Genomic DNA, 25,776 nt, shown 5'->3' with positions numbered 1-25,776 from the left:
CAAGGCATTTACGACTGCCACAGGTGGTGGCAAGAAGAAGAAACAAAAGAAGGAGAAGTCCAAGGACAAGAAGGAGGAAGATAAGAAGGATGCGAAGGAGAAGAAGCCCAAGTGTCCCCATTGTGGGAAGGGCACTCATCCCGAGGAGAAGTGTTGGCAGAAGTATCCCCATTTGAAGCCTAAGGAGAAGGACTCGAAGGCGGCCCCAGCCACAACAGAATCTGCGTTTGTGCATCTCTTTGTTGAGGAAGACACTGCCCTAGCTTCTACCACTCCGGAGAAGCCTTGGCTCGTCGACAGTGGCGCATCTTCACATATGACCTTCCGTCAGGATTGGCTTCAGGATCTTCGTTCCAGAGGGGGTACAGTCACCATTGGTGACAATTCTACAGTTCCTGTTCATGGAGTGGGGACTTTACCTATGTTTTCCGACAGGCGGTCTTCCTCCGCCAAAGTGCTCTATGTGCCTGATTTGGGTTTTAACCTATTATCTGTGCATGGTCTTACTCAGTTAGGTACCCGCGTTATTTTTACTCAGGATGCAGTCACAGTGGAGGATGCTTCTACAGGTGATGCCCTTTGGACAGGTACACAGGAGGGTGGGCTTTATACGCTCACAGCCTTGGCTGCGCGGACTTCCCATGAGCTTGGGCTACTCTGGCATGCTCGGTATGGTCATTTGAACCTTGATTCTCTTCGCCGGGCTTCTAGGAGGAAGATGGTGGAGGGACTTCCTGATTTCCCTCCTCTTCACACTGTGTGCCCTAGCTGCTTGAGGGGCAAGCAGCACAGGCAGCCTCACCCGCAGGTTGCTTCTAGGAGGGCTACTTCACCGCTTGAGTTGGTTCATACCGACCTTTGCGGACCTATGGGCACGGCCTCCCTTGGGAAGGCCAAGTATTTGATGCTGATTGTGGACGACTTTAGTCGTTATGTGTGGCCTTATTTCTTGGAGTACAAGAGCGAGGCGTACTCCCGTTTCTGTGAGTGGCAGGTGTTTGTGGAGACCCAAACAACTTCCAAAGTCCGTGGTGTTCGAGCTGATCACGGTGGAGAGTTCACTTCTCACCTTTTCTCTCAGTTTTGCAGGGATCATGGTATTCGGGTGGAGTATTCCCATCCGAACACACCATCAGAGAATGGTGTGGTGGAGCGTGCAAATCGGACCATGATTGAGATGGCCCGATCTATGCTGGAGCATAGGAATCTTCCTCATTTCCTTTGGGGTGAGGCGGTGGCTACAGCGGTGCATATACGCAACCGCTCTCCGACTTCGGCGTTACAGGACATGACTCCATATGAGGCTTTCTTTGGAAAGAAGCCTTCCGTGTCCCATTTTCGCATCTTTGGGTGCGATGCTTTTGTCCATGTGGACAAGAAGAAGAGGAAGACGAAGTTCGACTCTAAGTCGAGAAAGCTTATCTTTGTTGGTTATAGTACGACCACGAAGGGATATCGGCTCTACGACCCGACGACGCGGCAGGTTGAGGTGAGCAGGGATGTGATCTTTGATGAGGCTTCGGTCTCTGAGGATCCGATTGATGGTTCTATTTCCGATGTTACTTCGTCATCGACGGACCCCCCCCACCTTCTCTCCCTTCACTTCCTTCCAGGATCACCCTTAGCACCCCCCCTATTCCTCCTCCTCCTTCGGCTTCCCTTACCCCTTTGGTGGATGTGCCTTCGTCTTCTACGAGCTCTTCTACCGCCTCTTCGGGATCTTCACGGGATACACAGCCTTCTTCAGATGCGGAGGATTTACCTTCACTCGGTGAGGGGGAGTCCCTCTCCGATTCGGGTGCTTTACAGGTTCCGGAGACCCCCCGGTCTCCCTCACAGAAGGAGTCTCTCAGGATTCCTTTATGGTATCGCCGGCTCATGCAGGATTCAGGTGTTACTCACTTTCCTGCTTCTTCTACAGGTCCTCGTCGATCAGCCCGTTTACAGGCCCAGCGGGACAGTTCACTATGTGTGAACTATGCTCTTATGTCACAGATTCTTCAGGATTCTGAGCCTTCCACAGTGGAGGAGGCTCTTGCACAGGATATTTGGAGACAGGCTATGCAGGCCGAGCTCGACTCCATCGAGCAAAACCATACGTGGGAGCTTGTACCGCGTCCCGCGAAACGGAAGGTGATTGGTGTGAAATGGGTCTTTAAGACCAAATATCTTGCAGATGGCTCCTTGGACAAGCATAAAGCTAGGCTTGTTGCCAAGGGTTTTGCCCAGCGTGCAGGGTTGGATTACTTTGAGACTTTTGCTCCTACAGCTAGGATGTCCACCATCCGAGTGCTTTTGGCTCTTGCTGCACATCACCGTTGGCCTGTCTATCAGATGGACGTCAAGTCTGCTTTTCTGAATAGCGTTCTTGAGGAGGAGATTTATGTTTCACAGCCTCCTGGTTTTCTTGTGCAGGGGAAGGAGGATCATGTCTACAGGCTGCGGAAGGCTCTTTATGGCCTAAAGCAGGCCCCTCGTGCTTGGTACCAGCGGATTGACCGCTTCTTTCTACAGAGTGGCTTTGCACGCTCCGCTTATGATCCCAACCTCTACTTACGGGTTGTGGATTCTCTTTCGGTGTTTCTCATCTTGTATGTGGATGATCTTATTATTACAGGGAGCGACACTCAGCAGGTGGAGCATACACGGTCCATTCTACAACAGGAGTTTGACATGACGGATCTAGGGATCCTTCACTTCTTTCTAGGTCTGGAGATCTATCAGATGGCACAGGGCATTTTTATCTCGCAGCACAGGTACATCTCCGAGCTTCTTTCGGAGTTTGATATGGCTGAGTGTCGGCCTATCTCATGCCCTATGGACCCTGAGTCCAAGCTTTTGACAGCTGGAGTCCCTCTTACCGATCCCACCCGTTACAGGTGCCTTGTCGGCTCTCTTATCTGGCTGCTTCACACTCGGCCGGATATCTCCTTTGTGGTGGCTTTATTGTCTTCCTTTATGCAGACTCCTACCCAGGATCACTGGCAGGCGGCCCTGCGGGTTCTTCGCTATTTGCAAGGGACTCGATCCTTTGGGATCATGTATGGAGATGGGATTACCCTTTCTGGATGGAGTGATTCTGATTGGGCAGGTGATGTGGATTCGCGACGATCCACTACAGGTTATGCTTTCACCCTTGGATCTGGTGCTGTCTCTTGGAGCAGCAAGAAGCAGCCTACTGTGGCACTTTCTTCTACAGAGGCTGAGTATCGGGCCCTATGTTCGACCGCTATGGAGGCAGTTTGGCTCCGTCGCTTACTCGCGGAGATTGGCTTTTCCCAGACCGGACCTACGGAGCTGCGCGTGGATAACCAGAGTGCTCTTGCTCTGGCCAAGAACCCGGTGTTTCATGCTCGTACGAAGCACATTGAGGTTCAGTATCACTATGTTCGAGAGCGGATCGTGGATTCGGAGCTGGTGGTGGTCTATTGTCCTACGGCGGCCAATGCAGCTGATCTCTTTACGAAGCCTTTGCCTCAGGCTTCTTTGCTTCATCACATGCGGTTCTTGGGTCTTCAGTCTCTCCCAGGAGTTGAGAGGGGGTGTTAGCCTGCTCTTATTTAGTCTCAGTCTGTCATCTCCTGGTTGTGAGCTCCTGTCAGAGTCTGACAGGAGACAGAGGAGCTCTGTCAGTGTGTTTTCAGGCTGCCTTAGTATGTATGCAGCCCTGGGCATTTTACAGCCCAGTTCTGGGCTGTTTTTGGGGTGACTGCCCATTATTTTGGGCAGTCGGACCAGTTCTGGTCAGTCGGACCAGAACTGGCCAGTCGGACCAGATCTGGCCAGTCGGACCAGATCTGGCCAGGTCGGCCAGTTTAGCTGGTCGGCCAGTTTTCTGGCTGGGGGCTATTTATAGCTGCCCCCCCAGTCAATCCAGCATTCATCTCTTTCATGCTCTGCAGGTTCAGCACTGCTCCCTCCGTCTCCGTCTCCGGCATTGGTGCTGCCTCTGCTTCCAGTCTGTCCTGGTTCCCTCACTGACGCTCCGAGCTGCGTGCAGGGACTGTTCTGTCCATTCCAGTGTATTCAACATTCATCTCAGTTAGTGCAGATTTTCTTCCTTCATTCTCTGCTTCATCTCTCCTCTCCTCTGTGTTCGTGTTCTTCTTTCGCTGCGCACTCTCACAGAAACATTCAGTCCGGTTGCAAGGATGGCAACCGTAAGAGCAGTCATTGCTATGGCTGCATCAAAGGGATGGTCTTTACATCAGATGGATGTAAAGAATGCTTTCTTGCATGGTGATTTGCAAGAAGAGGTCTATATGGAGCAGCCACTAGGTTATGTGCATGCTGTTCATCCTGAGTTTGTTTGCAGGTTGAAGAAAGCCTTGTATGGCTTGAAGCAAGTACCTAGAGCATGGTCTGACAAGATAGGATAGTATCTTGTCACTATTGGCTTTCAGATTTCCAAGGCAGATTTCTCACTTTATGTGAGAAAAACAGAGAAAGGTATTATGTTGCTTGTAATTTATGTTGATGATTTGATTATGACAGGTGACAATGATGAAGATATCCTTCATGTGAAAATGCTATTGAAGCAAAAGTTTGAGATGAAGGATTTGGGAGAGCTGCATTATTTCTTGGGCATTGAGGTGATTAGATCACCAAGAAGGATACAGATCTTGCAGAGGTAGTATGGATTGGACATGCTGTCCAAATATGGGATGACAGGCTGTAAGCCTATTTCAGTTTCTTTGGAGCAGAATGTGAAGCTGAGCGCAGATGCAGGCGAGCTTCTGGAAGACCCTACTATGTACAGACGCATAGTAGGAAGTTTGATTTATATGACTATTACCAGGCCAGATTTGAGCTATGCTGTTGGATTGGTAAGTCAGTTTATGCAGGCTCCAAGGAAATCGCATTTGGATGCGTCTAGATGCATACTCAGGTATGTTAAGTCCACATTGCAGTATGGACTATTTTATGAGACTGGGGTTCAGATATAGTTACATGGATACACTGATGCTGATTGGGCTGGTAGTATTTCTGATAGACGATCTACCAGTGGATATGTGTTCTCTTTTGGGAGTGCTGCAGTCACTTGGAGCAGCAAGAAACAGCCTACAGTTGCCTTGTCGAGCACAGAGGCCGAGTACAGGGGTGCAGCAATGGCTGCATGTGAGGTAGCTTGGTTGCATAAGCTGCTTTATGATATGCATCAGTCTACAGATGGACCAGTTGTCATTTATTGTGACAACATGAGCAGTATACACTTGGCAAATAACCCAGTCTATCATGCTAGAATAAAGCACATTGAGGTGCATTATCACTATGTGCGGGAGAGGGTTTTACTAGGTCTTATTGATCTAGTTTATGTCAGCACAGAGGATCAGGTAGCTGACATATTCATGAAGGCATTGGGCACAGAGAAGCTGCACAAGTTCAGAGACCTGCTTGGTGTGCAGGAATTGGGATTGAGCTCGAGGGGGAGTGTTGAGATATCGAGCTCCACTCGTGATATGCCAGGGTGACCGTTGTGCATTTATGTCACCGACTTGTCAGTTGTAGACGCGGTTGGTACACCGCCCATGAATAATAGCTAGATGACAGCTAACCTTATCTACTCTAGTTCGTGGCTCAGTTAGTATGCCATCTTAGTTAGTTGAGTTTGGTTTGAGACCCATATATAGGGTTCTTCTATTTCTTTGTAAGTGAGTTCTTTTGGCTTACACAACTAAGAAGAGGAAAACTGTTTTCAGCCTCCACCTTTGTGTGTATTCCCCCATTGTGCAAGCAAGAAAGCTACAAGTGAGACTCCTTCCTTCTCTCCCACAATCCTGACACGGGGCATGAGTCTACTCTTCGGTGGGAAGAGTTTGTTCCTATGGTCTTAGACCAAGAGGAACAACTGAAGGGACAGCATGCTTCCAAGTCAGAAGCATTGACAGGTCAAGGCTCTCAGAAGAAGGGCAAGGACCAAAAGAAGGAGGACAACAAGTCAAAGAAGGACAAGGAAAAAGAATCCACATGCCATCTTTGTGGTAAGACCGGCTATTGGAAGAAGGATTGCCCCGACAAAGACAAGAAGAACTCGAAGGATTTTGGAGCGGTGGCTACACCCTCATTAACTGCGTTTCTTCATCTAGCAGTCATTGAGGACTCTACACCGAAGGCTTCTGATGCTGCGATGACAGTCCCCCCAGGCTCGAGAGTGGATTGTCGACAGTGGTGCCTCCCGGCACATGACTCCTTCATCAGTTGGTGTTGCCCAGCCACGACCTTCGCGTGGGTAGATTCTCATCAGAGATAGCTCTTCGGTGCCTATTGCAGGACGGGGTGAGATGTAGCTTATTCCAGATGGACGTGGTGGTACCCATACCTTAGAGGTGTTACATGCGCCAGGTTTAGGGTATCATCTACTTTCGGTTCATAAGATTTGTTCACTTGGACTTTTGGTGGAGTTTGACAGTGATTCGGTACGAGTCCTTGATTGTGGATCCCGGAAGGTTCTCTCATCCGGATATGAGGAGAATGGCATCTACAAATTGACGTCTTCTACCACTCTCCCTATTCTTCTTCTTACCTCTCAGACACAGTCAGAGCTATGGCATGCTCGGTTTGGTCACCTCAACTATGATTATCTTCGGAGGGCGTCACATGGACAGCTTGTTCGAGGATTATCAGACATAGTGGTGAGCCAGCAGCCATGCGTCTCCTGCATTCGTGGGAAGCAGCATAGGGATGCGGTTCCCACCAAAGCTTCGCGGCGGTCTACTTCACCGATGGAGCTTGTATCTACGGATCTTTGTGGCCCTATGAGGAATGAGTCCTTAAAAGGAAGCTCGTACTTCATGTTGATCGTAGATGACTACAACAGGATGACTTGGGCCTACTTCTTGGCGTTGAAGTCGGAGGCTTTCTCCCACTTCAAGGATTGGCTTCTCTTTGAGAAGAACCGATCGGGGCGGCGATTGAAGAGCTTGTGCTCCGACAAGGGTGGTGAATTTGTTTCTCATGAGTTTTCTCATTTTTGTGCAGGTAGAGGCATTCACCAGGAGTTTGCTAACACCAACACTCCTCAAGAAAATGGAATTCTTGAACGGAAGAACCGAAGTGTGATCGAGATGGCGCGCACCATGATGGAGCACCGACAGACACCTTAGTTTCTGTGGGCCGAGGTTGTGGCTACTGCAATCCACATCCTCAACCGATCCCCCACTTCGGCTGTTGATGGGATGACACCTTTTGAGGCTTAATTTGGGACTAAGCTGGATGTTTCTTATTTTAGGGTTTTTGGGTGTGATGCCTATGTTCACATTCCCAAGCCTCATCGTGATAAATTTGAAGCGGCTTCCCGAAGACAGGTGTTCGTTGGCTACACCTCTCAGTCCCAAGGCTATCTCTTGAATGATCCCGTAAAGCGAGATGTGTACACCAGTCGAGATGTGCGGTTCGTGGAGGTTCCAGCCATGGCAGCACGTGAGGAGCATCTTGTTCTTGGAGATCCAGGGGAGAGTTGGGCTCCCAAGACAGCTCCTTTGGAGCCCTGCCTTTTGATTCCGATTCTCTTTCTGATACAAAGTCTACTGTTCCACCGGTCACCCCCGAGGAGTTACCACCGGTGGATATCCCAGAGTCTTCAGCTGATGGAGAGCGACGAGGAGAGATCCGGCCTCCTCCTCGTTGGGGCCGTGACACACTTCGTGATTTAGGGATCGAGGGGGTCCCTAAGGAGTGGGGACTGCAGGATGGTCCGCGGCGGTCAGGGAGGCACCAGGCACATTCTACGGAGCTTGTTTGCTCTAACTATTTTTTGATGACCCATGTTATGCAGGATCGAGAGCCAACCTCCGTGAAGGAGGCTTTACAGTCCGCACCATGGAAGAAAGCTATGGAAGCCGAGTTGGAGGCTATTGAGAGGAATGGCACTTTGTACCTCGTGCCTCGCCCCTCTCATAAGAAGGTGATTGGCGTCAAATGGGTCTTCAAGACCAAGTACCTTAGCGATGGTTCTTTGGACAAGCACAAGGCTTGCCTTGTTGCTAAAGGTTTTGCACAGCGCCCAGGGATTGATTGTCATGATACTCTTGCCCCCATTGCTTGTATGGCGACTATTCGCGTTGTTCTTGCCTTGGCTGGGCATAGGAGATGGCCTGTCTACTAGTTGGATGTGAAGTCGGCCTTCCTCAATGGTGACTTAAAGGAGGAGATCTATATAGAGCAGCCTCCTGGCTTTGGATCTTCAGATGGGCAAGTCTACAGGTTAAAGAAGGCCTTGTATGGCCTCTAGCACGCTCCGCGTGCATGGAACGAGAAGATTGACTCGTTCCTTCAGTCACAGTTGGGATATCGGCACTCCAAGGCCGATCCGCAGCTTTATGTACACACTTTCGAGGCTGGTTGTGTGCTTTTTGTATTGTATGTTGACGATTTGATTGTCATAGGTGATCATGCACAGAAGGTCAAAGAGACGAAGGCAGCTTTACATCAGGCATTCGAGATGACGGACTTGGGTCTACTCCACTTCTTCTTGGGCCATGAGATTTATTAGTCTCAGAGGGGGATTTTCATCTCTCAGCAGAGATATGTATAAGAGCTCTTGGTTTCTTTTGTGATGGACGCTTGTCGGACCATTTCTACTCCTATGGATCTGAACTGGAAGGCCATTTCACATTCAGATTCTCCCTTGGCGGATGCTTCCCGCTACCATCAGTTGATTGGATCATTGATTTGGCTCCTCAACACTCGTGTTGATCTTTGTTTTGCTATTGGTCTCTTGGCCGGGTTCATGAGTGAACCTCAAATGGTGCATTGGCAGGCTACCCAGAGGATACTTCGGTATTTGAGGGGGACCTTTGACTTAGGGATTCATTATCCAGCAGGCACAGGTGGTTCAGATATTGTACTTGCCGGTTGGAGCGACTTGGATTGGGCTGGTGATGTGGACCACATGAGGTCTACTACAGGCTACTGTTTTACCTTGGATGCAAGTGTTATCTCATGGAGTAGCAAGAAACAGCCCACAGTAGCCCTTTTGTCTATTGAGGCGGAGTATTGGGCCGCGTCTTCCACCACATGTGAGGCTATGTGGCTTCGGAGATTGTTGGAGGAGCTTGGCTGCCCCCAGACTCATCCTACTTTTCTGTGATGCGACAATGAGAGTTGCATTGCCTTGGCACGGAATCCTGTTTTCCATGCCCAGACGAAGCACATAGAGATCCAGTACCACTTCATCAGGGAGAAGCTTCTGGATGAGACCATAGCTGTGGAGTACTGTAAGATGGAGGACAATCTTGCAGATTTGTTTACGAAGGCGCTTCCCCAGGCTCTACTTCTGAGACATGCTAGATCCCTCAGGCTTTTGCCCCGTCCAGGCTCTGAGAGGGGGTGTTAGCGATCGTCATCCCCTGGCGGAGCAGGCAGCCACGTCACCAGGCCACATCAGTTGCCACGTGGCAGTCTAGTACAGTCGGACTGTACCATTCAGCTGCATTTAATACAGCCGACTTGTCATATTTGATCGCATTATTTTTGGCTATTTATAGCCGACATTCTGCACATTATTCCCCACTTGTGTTTGCAGATTTCAGGCTGGAGATTCGTGCAGACTACAGCGTACTTCGAGATGAACAACAGATTGCATCGTCGAGGTGGAGACATGCAGTCCCGCGCACTGCGCCCGTGTATATATCTGCATATCTTTGTATACAGCACACCTTATACAGCAGATCTTCATCTTCCACTGTCTCTTTCTCTCTCTCTCTTCTCTCTATGCTCACTCTCTCTCTCTATCTTGGTCCCACGCTTCCGCATCACTACACTCTGACAATATGTGTTATTTTTTATTTTTCTCTTTGATTATCGGTACCTTAATTAGTGCTGAATAATTTTTGAGAATTTCATGAATTTTCCAAAATTCACAATTTTTGACTATTTTTTGTGAATAATTATTAGAAATTAATAATTAGTCAATAATTAGGGATTAAGGCTTGATAATTAGAAAAATTATGATAGTTTTTCATCTTTGAAACTTGAATATCAAATTTATTTCATTTATGGACCCAATTAAATGATTTTTGAGAAATTTTTATGAGAAAAATTATCAAACGACCTCAAAAAATTAAACCGTCCAGTATAATTTAATTTTATAATGGAAAAAAACCTTGTAAATTTTTGGGTATTTTTTTGAATCTTTTTTATAGTTTTAAAGCTATTTTTAGCATATTTTTGGCAACTTTTGAATTTTTAGGTGGCCTAAATGTGGTTAAAAAAAGTGAAAATTTTGATTTCAATTTATCTTATTGAGTTCAATCTCTGAGTTTTTTTTTTGGAATTTTTCAAAAATATAAAATTATTATAGTTTTTCTTTCACCGCTTTAACTATGCTTAGCTAGTCGTTCCTACGCCTAGAATTGTGTCTGAACAATCTAAAGGACGAAAGTGCGATGTTGAAAGTTTTTCTTGGACTAATCAGCACAATCATGTGCCAGCGTTCTCTTTGTCTTAGCTTAAAACAGTTGTGTAAGAATGCCTCCTCGTCGCGTACTACATTCTGGAAGGGCGGCCCCGGAACCAGCTTCGTAACCTGAGCAAGTACCACCGCCGCAAGCACAAGAGGTGCAGATGGAAGCTATTGCAGTAGGAGCAGTGGGAGTAGCGAACATCAATGCAAATCAAGTAGTCGCACCACTCCCGAATCTAATTCAGATTGGCAAAATTCTAAGTTCAGTGTTTGCACATTCGAGACGCAATGACCATGACTCAAGTTAGAAGCCTATCCAATAAAACCACAACCCAAAAGCGGTTTTCGATGCAACCCGAAAACTTGATGTTTGGTTTTTAATGTCTAATCACTGTTTGGAATACTAGTTGACATTCAAAGTTTGTATGCACCCCCAACGAATGAACTGAAAACTCGGAACAACACACTCTAATGATGAATGCTCTCGTTCAAGGTGATGAGGTGGCGAGAATGGTTGTGGTAGCCCAGGTCTTTGCGGGCGATGCCAAGATCTGTGCCAGCATATGGTTGTACATATGGTTGTATCCGAGGTCTCTGCCGGATTTTGAAGCGAGTATTCCTCTCCATGGGGAGAAACCGACTTTGCTTGACTGATAATTGATGTACTAGACATTCGTTAAAACCTTTTAATAATGAATTAAGGTGTTTTGAAACCCTAAGTAGGGCTGGTTGGTAATGGTGCATGACTTGTTTGAACATTGTTTGCAAGGGCCGGATTAATGAACCAGTCCTTAGAATAATTAAGGAACCCTGCTTGTCTATGTTAAACAGTGTGGTAGTGATTAGGTCACAAACTAATCACTACCACAAATAGAGGCCCGAACCCAAGGTCGAGCCTGACTACCTTCTTAAGAACAAATGAGTGAAATGTGTGGAGGCTCGAACTTAAGGTCGAGCCTCATCTCTTAGAATTCTATAATTGAATTAGTTAATGGAGTTCATGCTTTCGTCTACATAGTAGAGCTAGGTTAGGACTCTAGTAGAATGCGATCCTTATCTCCAAGGGAGATAAGTCGTATATCTGCTAGGCGTCAATTCCCTAGTGGCTACTGGAGCATGTTCACGGGCACCGCCAAGGGCCCTCGATGATAGATTGGGGTGATACCTCACACACAAATAACATGATCTAGTGCATCAACAACATAGCAAAAACACCAACACAACAACAATTGTAATCACATCGGCAACTCTTTCCTTGTGCATTAATGGTGTCATACTATGGCACAACCATGCATGGAAATCCAAAAAAATAAGATCAACAAACTATTTTTCATCCTTATCTATGAAGCAAAGAATTATCATATTTATTCTAGCCTTATCATTATCATCCTAAGCCTAATTAAGTAATTATTAATAATTATGATGCATTATTTTTATCATCATTATTATGACTTATCATCATCAATAGAGTCATTTTACCCTCTTATATCATCCTACAAAGTCTCATTACCATTTGAGACCATTATCATGCATAACTGTCAAAATTATTCTAAATTATGGTATTTATTATCCTGATTATTATCTTTCAAAATACCACTCAGTATCACTACTATGCATTACCCTATAATTTTATAACTAAATTCATTCCAACTATCCATAACATCTCACTTAAATCATCGCTGACAATGAAGAAGGCCTCTCAAGTGGAGTATATAACTTTGCACTCTTAAAAAAGAATAAAAAATGAATGCATTCTGCATAGTCCATATGCGCCAACCACTCTAGAACTATAAAAGTGAAAGGGCACTCATATCAGGCTGCATAGGATTCGAGAACTTGGGATGTCCAAAGACCCAGTCCTTTGGAAGCATTGATAGCCGTACCACCCGAGGCAAAATGGCAAACAATGACAAAAAACTTTTATTGCCACAAGACAAGAAAGAAACCAATGACAGATCCATAGGACTGGTTTTCTTGAGTTTGCTGCATATTCTGATTTCTACCACGGCCTCCAGATCGGCCTCCTCTACCTCTGCCTCTACCTCTTCCAGCATTTGAGTATAAGACAGCTTCTTTTGAAGTTCCTCCTGAAGAAGATTCACCACCATTTCTCTGCTCCTCAGAAATTAGAAGAGCAATCAACTCCTCAAAATCAGGAAATCTTTCACGGACGGAAATGGATGTTCGAAACTGTGCATAATCTTTTCCTAAACCATTCAAGGTCACAGAAACTAAATCATCATCTTCCACTGGCGACCCAATGGAAGCAAGTGCATCTGTAATCTTCTTCACCTTCATGTGGTAGTCATTGATGCTCGTATTTTCTCTTTGCATATTATGCAACTCTTGCTTGAGCTGCATTTTCCTAGCTTGAGTATTTGTGCTATACATTTTTGACAAAGTATCCCATGTCTCCTTTGGCGTACTTGCATCCTAAATATGCACAATCATAGAGTCTGAAATACTAATAGACAGCCAGTACATAACTTTCCTGGCTCTCTCATGCCATGCTTTAAATGCTTGCATTTGCTGTTGATTGGGAACATCATGCCATGGGGTGCTGCCCCATAGTTGCGTGGGTCTTAAGTATGGACTGACAGCATGCCAGGCTGCATGAGTCGTGGATGACTACAACAGGATGACATGGGCCTATTTTTTGGCATTAAAGTCAGAAGCTTTCTCGCACTTCAAGGATTGGCTTCTCTTTGAGGAGAACCGATCGGGCCGGAAGTTGAAGACCTTGCGATCCGACAAGGGATGTGAATTTGTTTCTAATGAGTTTGCTCGGTTTTGTGCAGATAGAGGAATTCACCAAGAGTTTGCCAATACCAACACTCCTCAAGAAAATGGTATTCTTGAACGGAAGAACCGCAGTGTGATCGAGATGGCGCGCACCATGATGGAGCACCGACAGACCCCTCAGGTTCTGTGGGCCGAGGCTGTGGCTACTGCAATCCACATCCTTAATCAATCCCCTACTTCGGCCGTGGAAGGGATGACCCCATTTGAGGCTTATTTTGGGACAAAGCCAGATGTTTCTTACTTTCGGGTCTTTGGGTGTGATGCCTATGTTCACATTCCCAAGGCTCACCGTGATAAATTTGAAGCAGCTTTCCGAAAACAGGTATTTGTTGGCTACAGCTCCTAGTCCCAAGGCTACCGACTATATGATCCCGTCAAGCGGGATGTGTACACTAGCCGTGATGTGCAGTTTGTGGAGGTTCCGGCTACTTCAACGGGTGAGGAGCATCCTGTTCTTGGAGATCCAGGGGAGAGTTGGGCTTCTTCTACAGTTCCACTGGAGCCCGTACCTTTTGATTATGATTCTATTTCTGACACAGAGTCTATTGTTCCACCGGACACCTCAGAGGAGTTACCACCGGTGGATATTCCAGAGTCTTCTGCTGATGGAGAGAGACGAGGGGAGGTTCGGCCTCCTCCTCGCTGGGCCCGTGACACACTCCGTGATTCAGGGATCGAGGGGGTTCCTAAGGAGTGGGGACTGCAGGATGGTCCACGGCGGTCACGACGGCACCAGGCACATTCTTCGGAGCTTGTTTGCTCCAACTATTGTTTGATGACCCGTGTTATGCAGGATGTGAAGGCCATAGGAGACGACCTGTTTATCAGTTGGATGTGAAGTCCGCCTTTCTCAATGGTGACTTGAAGGAGGAGATCTATGTTGAGTAGCCTCCTAGCTTTGGATCTTCAGATGGGAAAGTCTACAGGTTGAAGAAGGCCTTGTATGGCCTCAAGCAGGCTCCGCGTGCATGGAACGAGAAGATTGATTCGTTCCTCCAACCTCAGTTGGGATATCGCCGGTCCAAGGCCGATCCGCAGCTGTATGTACACACTTCGGAGGATGGTTGTGTGATGTTTGTCTTATATGTTGATGATTTGATTGTCACAGGTGATGATGCACAGCAGGTACAAGAGACGAAGTCAGCTTTACATCGGACGTTCGAGATGACGGACTTGGGTCTACTCCATTTCTTTTTGGGCCATGAGATTTATCAGTCTGAGAGGGGGATCTTTATCTCTCAACAGCGATATGTACAGGAGCTCTTGGTGTCTTTTGAGATGGAGGATTGTCGGGCCCTATCTACTCCTATGGATCCGAACTGGAAGGCCACTTCCCATTCAGCTTCTCCTTTGACGGATGCGTCCCGCTATTGTCAGTTGATTGGGTCCTTGATTTGGCTTCTCAACACGAGGGTTGATCTATGTTTTGCTGTTGGGCTCTTGGCAGGGTTCATGAGTGAACCTAAGACGGTGCATTGGCAGGCTGCTCAGAGGATACTTCGGTATTTGAGGGGGACGTCTGATTTAGGGATTCATTACCTCGCAGGGACAAATGGGTCAGATCTTGTACTTGCAGGTTGGAGCGACTCGGATTGGGCCGGTGATGTGGACCACAGGCGGTCTATTACAAGTTACTGTTTTACTTTGGGTGCAGGTGTTATTTCATGGAGTAGCAAGAAGCAGTCCACGGTAGCCCTTTCGTCTACTGAGGCGGAGTATCAGGCCGCGTCTTCCACCACATGCGAGGCTGTGTGGCTTCGGAGATTATTGGAGGAGCTCGGGTGCCCCCAGACTCGTCCTACTTTGCTGCGATGTGACAATGAGAGTTGCATTGCCTTGGCAAGGAACCCTGTTTTCATGCCCGGACGAAGCACATAGAGATCCAGTACCATTTCATCCGAGAGAAGCTTCTGGATGAAACCATCACTGTGGAGTACTGCAAGACAGAGGACAATCTTGCGGATTTGTTTACAAAGGCACTTCCTCAGGCTCTACTTCGGAGACATTCCAGATCCCTCAGGCTTCTGCCCCTTGGTTATGGGGACGCAGGCGAGATGGGTTACCATATCTGGGATCCACATGCGCGGAAAGTCATCCGCAGTCATGATGTAGTCTTTCATGAAGACAAAATGCATAGGCATCCTGAGAGAGTTGTTGATATCCGCAGGGTCATATTTCAAGAGGAGCTAAGAGCTCCCGCACAGCCAGTTGGACAGCCTACAGCTGCAGTAGATGCTCATGGTCAGGGTGTTGGACGGGCAGTTGGGCAAGCAACAGATCCTACCATGAGACGTTCTACTAGAGACAGACATCCACCTAATAGATTTCAGCCCTCGATGCATTATGTCTTGGTTACAGATGCAAGAGAGCCTTTCACCTATGATGAGGCTATGCGCAGGGGTGACAGTCACTCCTGGGAGAGGGCTATGCAGTCTGAGATAGACTCCCTGCATAAGAATGACACTTGGGATTTGGTTTCCTTGCCTACGGGAAAGAAGGCTTTGCCATGCAAGTGGGTGTACAAGCTAAAAAGTACCCCTGGACACCTCAAGCCGGCATACAAGGCTAGATTGGTAGCAAAGGGTTTTAAGTAGGAGCATGGTATGGACTTTGACGAGGTCTTTTCTCCTGTGGTTAAGATGACCACCCTGCACTTAGTCTTGGCTTTGTTTGCTTGGCTTGACTTGGATTTATACCAGATGGATGTCAAGACGGCTTTCTTACATGGGGACTTGCATGATGAGATTTATATGGAGCAGCTTAAGGGCTTTGCAGAACCTGGCAAGCAACACCTAGTGTGCAAATTGAAGAAAAGTCTTTATGGCTTGAAAGAGGCACCTAGGGAGTTGTATCATAAGTTTGACGCCTTTATGCAGTCACAGGGCTACAGTCGGAGTGCTATGGATATGTGTCTTTACACGAAGAAAACCCATGATGGTTCTTTATTGATTTTGGTACTCTATGTGGATGATATGCTGCTAGCAAGGAAAGCTCATGATGAGCTAGATGCTCTTAAGGCTCAGCTCAAGAAGAGCTTTGAGATGAAAGATCTGGGATAGGCCGCTCACATACTTGGTATGCGCATTAGACGCGACAGGCATCAGGGACTTCTCTACTTGTCACAGAGGGAGTACATTCATAAAGTCCTTGAGCGCTTCCGCATGCAGGACGTAAAGCCTATTGGCCGTCCATTGCCTTCTTATGTGAAGGTATCACAGGCTGATTGTCCGCAAACAGATGAGCAGAGGGCCGAGATGGCCAAGATTCCCTATGCATCCGCAGTGGGTAGTCTTATGTATGCCATGATAGCTACTCGTCCAGATATTGCCTTTGCAGTTGGTGTTGTGGCACGCTATATGGCTACACCTGGCGAGAAGCATTGGGATGCCGTGAAGGGTATCATGAGGTACCTGAAGGGCACTGCAGATATGTGCATATGGTATAGTAGCCAGGATGCAGGAGTTATGGGGTACATTGACTCTGATTATGCAAGACATGCAGATAGTAGAAAGTCTACTTCCGGCTATGTAGTCACCTATGTTGGAGGTGCTGTTTCTTGGATATCCAGGGTGTAGAAATGCATGACCATTTCTACTACAGAGGCCGAGTATGTTGTAGCCACTAAGGCTTGCAAGGAGGCCATTTGGTTGGGTCATTTAGTTGCTGACCTTGGTATTGATGCTATCCCTACACTGCATTCGGATTCTATGAGTGCTTTTTAGCTAGCCAAGAATCTGCCGGTCTTCCATGCGAAGACGAAACACATTGAGGTGAGGTATCACTTCATACGTGGGGTCGTTGAGGACAAGTCTGTTGATCTTGTCAATATCTCGACTAACCAGAATCCTACAAATCTTCTCACGAAAAGCCTCTCTACAAAGCGCTTTGCCTTCCTTAAGAGGTTGATGGGCGTGGGATGAAATGACGTCTTTCCTCATCCTGTTGTACATGTGCACATGTTGTACTATCTTTTTTATTTTTCTTTTCACTCCTCACTGGGGTAGATTCGCCTTTAAGTGGGAGGTTGTTGGGGGTAAAGGCTCCTCTGCCTAGCCGCCCGTGTATTACGACACTAACAGTCACTGCCATTGCACACTGCAGGTGGCGGGCACCTGTCACCATCACTTTATTCTTTATTCTTTTAGTGACAGTTTGAATAAAGGAAGGCCAGGTCACACATTGTAACTGTTGGAGTTCCCATTTCTAGTCTCTGCCTTTCTTGCTCTTGCTCTCCCGCCATAGCTCTCGAGTCCAACCTTCGATCCATCGCTCCCTTTCAATTTTTAGGTGAAAGATTATGCACCTTAATTTGGGAGGCAAAACTCCCTTAATGGATTGCATAATTTAAAGAATTGTGAGTATTAACATGTTGATTTGGATGTGCTTCTATGTCTTCTAATGCAAGGACTACAATCCCTTTATTAAAAGCTTGAGAGAGAGAGAGAGAGAGAGAGAGAGAGAGAGAGAGAGAGAGAGAGAGAGAGAGAGAGAGAGAGAGAGAGAGAGAGAGAGCAATAGGTAAGTGAAACCCTTACATAATCAAGGTAGAAGGTGGGAGGAGAGAAAACAACAAAAAGTATTAAAAGATACCTTCCATTGGGTGTCCTCTGTAGGTGAATTGATGCATTTTTTGACGTATCTTCTTCTCTCTTTGATATGATTCTCCTTGAAGAAGCTTTTACACCAATGTCTAAGTATCTTCTTCTCACTCTTACAATCTAGTTATCACCTTCCTCTCAATTTTCAATGTCCTAAATTTGTTGATAATGACCACATCCTCTTTTTTTCTCCCCAAGTAATAGTGAACCCCTCCTTATATAGTCAAGGAGTGGTATGTGATTTGTAGAGAAGCAAGGGGCATGTGAAGTGGTAAGGGATATGTGAACATCTAGAATAAGCATTTATTCTTCCATCATGCATGAGGTCTTACGGTGTTGAAAAAATCAATCCAAAACTCGTACACAATATTTTATCACTTTTTATGTATACTTTAACTTTATTTAGGTGAGTTATTATGGTCTAAAAATGCTCCTTATGGAAAGATCCATAACCAATGGTCATTTTTCAAGGTTATCTCATGATTTTTGCCACATTGGAAGCCTAGTAAGCAAGGGGACCATCCCCATTACTTTTTAGCATTCCTACCAAGGTTACAATGAAACTTTTATAACTTTAGGGTTTGTGAACCTAGATTTCACAACTGCCTTAAAATTTTAACTTTACCTATGATAAAACTATTTTTTATTTTAAGAATTCATTTTTTATTACAAATTTATATTTTAAGAAATTAATTTTTACCACAAATTTTTATTGTGATTCAAAAAATATTGTTTTTAGCCAAACAAATGCTTCAAAAATCACTTTATAGGAAATTTTTGGTTTTATAGCAAGAAAAAAAAGTTCATTTAATGACCTATACAATCTTTGTAGATTTAGGATAGGGACATTACAATTTCTTTGCTAATAGCAATGTAAATTTCTAAAGCACTGCTAATTGCAACATTAAAAAGTGCTGCTATTCGTAGCATAAATTTATGCTTCAAATAGCTTCATTTAAACTTCGTATAAATAATTGATCTAATAGTAGCAATTTATATATCTTAATCCTGTGTTGCTAATATCTTTTATTGAAGTATTATCATTGCAAGCAGCAGTGCTTTGGCTTAAAAGCCCTACAAAATGTAGTGCTATAGAGCAATATTTGTGACTTGAAACATGTACTTATTTGTATTGTCTAATGTCCATCTTTCTAGGTGAAAAAATGGATCTCTTGAGTATTAGGAATATTTTTTTGCTAATTAATCATTACATTATTGAATTGTCCCATGGGGATGCACACATCCATGTGCCATGGAGAACTCCATATTGTAAGGAAAGAGACTTAACTGTCCTAACTAAAGGGAAGGAGAGAGAGAAGGACTGTAGGAGAAGAGGGAGAGGAGAGAGAAAGACAAGAAGAAGAGAGAGAAAGAGGGGAAAGGAAAGAAGAAGAAGAGGAAGAAGAAGCCATGGAAGCTTGAGAAGGTGAAAAGAGAGTTTCTTGATAATTTCTGTGATGCCTCCAAAATACCCTCTTACACCTTATATACCGTCAATGTGACCGGTATGTTCCCATGCCATGTTCCCGTGATTCCCGCTCATTACAAACCATCCTGTCTCATAAAGTTTTTGTCCTAAAAAACAAGGGATGTGGTCATGTCCTGTAAGGGTGTGCTGTAGGAAATCAACCATAACTTTGTGTGAGAAACTCTGAATGGGACAATTGAGGTGTCGTTACGGAGCCCATGAGATGTACTTTCAGCCCATGTGGGTGGGGCAAGGCTACAATTAGGTCATGACCAAAACTGTTGCAAAATAGAGGGCTGTCCAGGAGTTACTAGTGTGCTGTCCTAGATGGTATGGCTGGAGAAAAATAGCCATAACTTCCTCTAGGAAACTCCGATCGGGGCAAGTGAGGTGTTGGCACAGAGCCCTCGAGGTGTACTTTCAGTCCAAGTATGGGGGATGGGGCCGAAAATGGATCAGACGCAGACTCCAGTCCAAAACAGGTGTCATGGTTAAGTTCCAACCAATACGGCCTCCTTGAGGTGTGGAAATTCATCCAAGATAGATGATGGGCACCAAGAAGCTTCCTCTGTTGGTAGGCCTTGCCATTTGATTAGGTATTCATGTATGGAACGGGTGCGGAGTTGCTTTTCACGTTGCCCAATGACCGCTTCAGGAATATACTGGATAAGGCCCTTCTCATCTATGGAGGGTAGCTCCTCTACATGATCTTTGGGAGTGCTAATGAAAGGTTTCAATTGGCTCACATGGAAGACATTATGGATCTTAGTAGTGGGAGGGAGTTGGAGATGGTAAGCCAAGTCCCCGACCTTCTTAATGATTGTGTAGGGCCCATAGTAATGGTGTGCCAACTTATTGCAAGACCCGTCCTTTAGTGTAGCATAACGGGACTTGGGGACCTTGAGGAGTACCAATTCACCCTCTTGAAAGTCAAGGGGTCTTCTTTTTGCATCAGCATGGAGCTTCATGTGCTCTTGAGTCCTTTTGAAGTTTACCTTGCATTGTTGAAGTAAAGCTTGCATGCGGTCCAACTCTTCTTTTCCAAGGGGGTTGAGCTTTTCATTGAAGATCACGGTAGGAAGGGGCACTCGATAACCATACAATGCTTCGAAGGGAGAGACTCCAATGCTCGAATGAGTGGAGTTGTTGTAAGAAAATTCAGCCAAGTGCAGCCATACATCCCAAGAATTTTGCACATCATGACAAAAATGTCGCAAATAAGTTTCAAGCCACTTATTGACTCGCTCGGTCTGCCCATCCATTTGGGGATGATAGGTTGTAGACGGAGCCAATTTGGTCCCCATGGAGCTAAAAATTGTATGCCAAAATTGACTCATAAATTTGGTGTCCCGATCATGTACTATGATGTGGGGTAAGCCATGTAACTTAAAAACATGCTCCATAAACTGAGTGGCAACTTGAGATGCTGTAAACTGAGATTTTGTAGGGATGAAATGGGCTGCTTTAGTGAGTCGATCAACTACCACATAGATGCTATCCCAACCCTTCTTGGTTGTAGGTAAACCAGTGATGAAATCCATGGTAATGTGGGTCCATTTTCCTTTGGGGATAGGTAAGGGCTGCAACAATCCACTTGGTTTAAGAGTGCTATCTTTATTTTGCTGACAAGGCACACATCTAGACACAAAGTCTTTAACATTCTGCCATAGGCCTTTCCAATGGAAGCTTTTTGAAACTCGGTCATATGTTTTAAAGATCCCTAAGTGGCCATCAATCGGTGAAGAATGCAGCTCTTCAAGGATCCTTTAGGTGAAAGGAGACGCATGGGGAATCACAATATGGCCATGGATCCAAATGATGGCGTTGTGGAGCTGATATTGAGAGTTGTCATCCATGACACCTTGCTGTAATTTTTGGAAAAGAGGGCTGAATTCAGCATCAAGCAAGTATGCCTCTTGGAGCTCTTCAATCCTTGAGACCACGGTAGTCAATGCACAATCGGAAGGATCTGTCCTTTTTCTTAACCAATAGAACAACTGGGGAGGCATAAGGGGAAGAGCTAGGCTCTATGCATTTCAGTGAGCTCCTTGACTTGCTTAGCTACTTCATCTCTCTCACATTTAGAGAGCCGATATGGGGGTTTATTGATGGGCTTGGCATGGGGCTCCAAGTCAATAGGGTGATCCACCGATCTTTGAGGAGGGAGGGTGGTGGGGGGCTGAAATAGGTCCTCATATTCAGCCAAAAGCACTTTAAGTGCTGCATTTTCCTTCCCCAAGGTGTGTTGGTCATCATTATCCTTATGCAAATGCAAGACAAAGATCTGGGAGCATTTCTTGAATTCCTTTTTGAGTTGTCTTGCTGTTATAAGCTGAAAATCTGCAATTTCTTTGATTCCCTCCAAATATACAAGCTGCCCATGCATTACAAACTCCATATACAGCTGAGAGAAGTCCATAGAGATTTTTCCCAACTGTTGAAGCCAATCACATCCCAAGAAAACATCCATGGGGCCCATATCAAGGGTAATTAAGTCCACCTTTGCTGTATAATTTTCGGCCGGCATAAGAGACACTTGTGTGCATACATGGGAGCTCACTTCCTCATTTCCATTGGCCACTTGAACCCTAAGAGGTTGATGTAATTTAGTAGGAACACATGTCAAACGACCAAGAGTCGATTTATTCACAAAACTGTGCATACTGCCACTATCTATGAGAATGTATACACTCTTGCCATCAATGTTACCATGTACGCATAGGGTGTTCGAGCTCCTAGAATCGGTCCATGCATCCATGGAGATCGAGCAAGCTGATATAGTGGTGAATGAGGGGTGCCAAGGGTCATTCCCAAGCATGTCATCTATGGGACAGCCACATCGAGGTCAAAAGGGAACTCGTCTGGTGAGTCATAAAACTGATCGGTATCAAGATCCTCTTCATATTCAGCATTTTGAGCAAGTGTCATCATGGGAGAGTTGTCATGCAAGTCCTCTTCCAACTTGTCACTATCTTCTAGCACATACATGCTATTAAACTTGACAATGGCATTCTTAAAGGGGCATTTGGATGCATGATCAGTCGCGTACTTATCCTTGCATTTAAAACACAAGCATTTAGCCTTTTGATCCTTGACAACATCAGGAGGAATGAATTTTTGACCGTTAGGACTGAAGCCATTCTGTGTTTTATTTTCAGTATACTTTGGGTCACTTTTGGAGGGGGGTGCTGTCCCAAAACTACCATATTTCCTTTCAGTATTAAAAGTGGGATAAGTGGGGATTTTGGGGCTGCCATTCCCTACATTGTTGCTGCGATAATTACCAGCATATGGGGGTTGTGTGATAGGGTATCTTTACTGCCCTGCAATGGACTGCATGCCCTCATTGTGACGGTATTTCCGACCATAGCATTCAGCCAATTCTATGGCTGCAAACAGGGTGGCTGGCTTTTGAGCCATTACATCAGCTGGAAGATGCGCATCTAGCCCATAAATATATTTATACAATTTGGCCTCATCACTAACTTTCTCAACATATATGGATAGGTTCATAAATTGGTTGGTGTACTCCCTCACAATGAGATTTCGTTGATCAAACTGATACCATTGCCTAGCCAAGCGTTCTTTTTCTACCGGGGAGACAAAAACTTAGATCATATGCATCTTGAACTCTTTCCAATCACGAAACTGTTGATTTTCTCTTTGAACGAATCTCCACCATGTGTGGGCAAAACCTTCTAAATGAAGGGAGGCAAAAAGGTTCTTCGCCTCATCGGTATGGGGGTAGATGAGAAAATAGGCTTCTAATTTATAGGTCCATTCCTCTAATTCAACTGGGGATGAGGACTGCCCATTAAATTTAGTAAACACAATCTTGTCACACAGCTCATTTAGGCCTTGCTGTCCATGAATGCCATGTGCTACATGCTGCCCATACATGCCTTGCTATCCAATCCCTGGCTGTCCAAAATTTCCATGGGGGCCATGCTGTCCATGCATTACATGAGGACCAAATTGTACATTAGGACCTTGCTGTCCAAAATGGCCATGCTGCCCAAAACTGCCATGTGCATGCTGCCCATTGCCATATGCATGCTGCCCATTTCCATGTGCATGCTGTTCATGTACGCCTTGCATTCCATGCTGCCCAAGATTTGCATTGGAGCCATTCCCCTGAGTGTGCAAATAGCTTCCGTTATGGGGGAGTTGTGGTGCCAAGGATGGGATTAAAGGATTTGTAACGGGGGAGGGAAGGAGGGGTTCATCATGTCGGGTGGAAGGCTCACCTGTCTCATAAGTGCTATGGGGAATGCCATGGGTACCACCAAGACCTTGTGGGCTACACCCGGTCTCCAAGGGGGAAGGGCGGTTAGCCTCATGGGGAGGGACATACTCCTTGGGTCAATCCACAGGGGGGGGGGGGGGGAAATGACGGGGATGAGGGCACCCATGTGCTCTATGAGTAAGTCCATCTTGGCCATCATCTCAGAATGATGGTGATCTTGGTGGATTTCCATCTCCCTATGGCGTTGTTCCATCTCTTGATGTCGTTCAGCATGAGGGGTCTCATGTTGGCATAAGGTTTGGTTGAGCATAGATAAGCAGTCCATCTCGGGGGCACCCTCTTCAAAATGTCTTCACGATCTTCCTGGGCTAAGCTAGGATCATTCATTGAGGCACGGGAGTCCCTTATTTCACGCTGGAAGTCCTCCTGGGCCTTTGCTTTACCCTTGTGGCCTGCCATCCCAAGTGCAGTCCACCAGACCCCTTGTTACAGAAATGACAATATCTTGAGCTAGGAAGCTCCAATCGCCAAACTTTTTGATTCAAATGAAAGCTCTCGATCCCTTCTATGAGGCTATGTGAAATATCGCTGACAGTAAATGATCATGGCTTTTCTGTAATCACTTTTTGTGGGCTGACTGTGTAGGACTGCTGCCTATCCCACAGTACCTCTGAGCACAAAATTGAGCTTATCTCCCAAACTGTAGGGCGGAATGGGGAGATTTTTGGTTCATATCAAAGGGGGAATGCCCTCTTCGAATCAAGCTATAGGGCCCATGCTTGCTCACACAAGAAGGCTTTGCTATAATAGACTTTTCTGGGCTGACTGTGTAGGAAAGTTGCCTGTCCCACAGTACCTTTGAACACAAAACTGAGCATATCTCCCAAACCGTAGGGCAGAATGGGGAGTTTTTTAGTTCAGATCGAAGGGAGGAATTCCCTCTTCGAATCAAGCTATAGATCCCACACTCAAACACACAAGAAGGTTTTGTTGTAATCAACTTTTGCGGGCTGACTATGTGGGACTGAGTGTCTGCAATACCCTACAAAGACTCCCTCAAGGAGCATATCTTATCCCAATGGTGAGGAGCTTATTCCAGACATCCAAGGCCTCAACGGTGGTCCTCAATGCCACAAAGAGGCATACATCCTTTGCATCCATAGTTCTATTGCTGAGACCATTTCCATGACTGCATACCTTGCCCTTCTTGTATGCATCCACCATACATTTCCAAGTGATACATGACATTACCAATGCGTGTAAAGGGCTGTAGACTCAAATGATCAGGGCTCAGGCTATTCCATCCAATGTTGATGGACCTAAAAACGGGCCGGCACTGGCTCATGCACTAGCCGGACCTCGTCACTATGCACAAGACAACCCCTCGGCCTCGCGGCCAGGAGCGTCTATCAAAATCTCTGCCTTCCTAAACATTGCGTTTGTAATACGTTGAAGTCCAACTGATCCTCACCCAATATTACTCCTCAGAGGGAGTCCCTTGCACATAGCCAAAAGGCTCGAATCACATAGACATGGGGTTCCTCCTATGGCTGAATGCCGTCAACCCTCTGCGACTCTCCTACACCTTGGGGATTGGCCCCTCGATGCGTCGCTCAACATATAGACATTTCGCACAAACGTTGCTCAAGGTACTCAATAAGCGTGTCCAGGAATGTACCATTGTCCTCACTTGTTTTCCCCTTTAGGACCCCACGACTAGTCTACAGCATGGGTATCTCACTGCCTCTCAACGTAGGTCATATCCTCACAAACCAATTGCAATGCATTTCCAGGAGCTGCTCACTGATACTTTCAAATTCTTTTTCATGCTCCATGCATTTGGTGGATGCCTAGTGCTCAAACATTTAGCAAAACAGTATCGTGCACAAGTGCAAAACATCCTTTTCATGGTTCCTTTCTAACGATTGTGCTTCGTTGCAAGACCTAGCACCGAAGTGTTCTTCGTGCTACTAGGCCTTAATTTAAATTAATTCATCGTCCTAAATTCTTATGCAATGGAAATCAGCAACTTTATCATTAATTGCAACAGTATTTAAACACTTCTCAACTACCCTGCCCTCCCTCGGTTTAGTATTGTTTCGTTGCATGTCATTTTACAGTTTTTTCCCATTATTTTTCATATAAAAAGCGGGAAACAACGAACTAAAACACGGAAACAAGGCTGACCTGAAGCAAATCTTCATGCCTCAGCCCTGCTATACATTCACGAACATTACTCATAATTTTCCCAATTTTCCGA

The sequence above is a fragment of the Lygodium microphyllum genome, chromosome 21, assembly GCF_053477565.2.
Source record: "Lygodium microphyllum isolate KBCC chromosome 21, Lygodium_microphyllum_v1.1.10, whole genome shotgun sequence".
Classification (NCBI taxonomy): domain Eukaryota; kingdom Viridiplantae; phylum Streptophyta; class Polypodiopsida; order Schizaeales; family Lygodiaceae; genus Lygodium; species Lygodium microphyllum.
The sequence above is the reverse complement of the archived record's forward strand: the minus strand, read 5'-3'. Positions refer to the sequence as shown.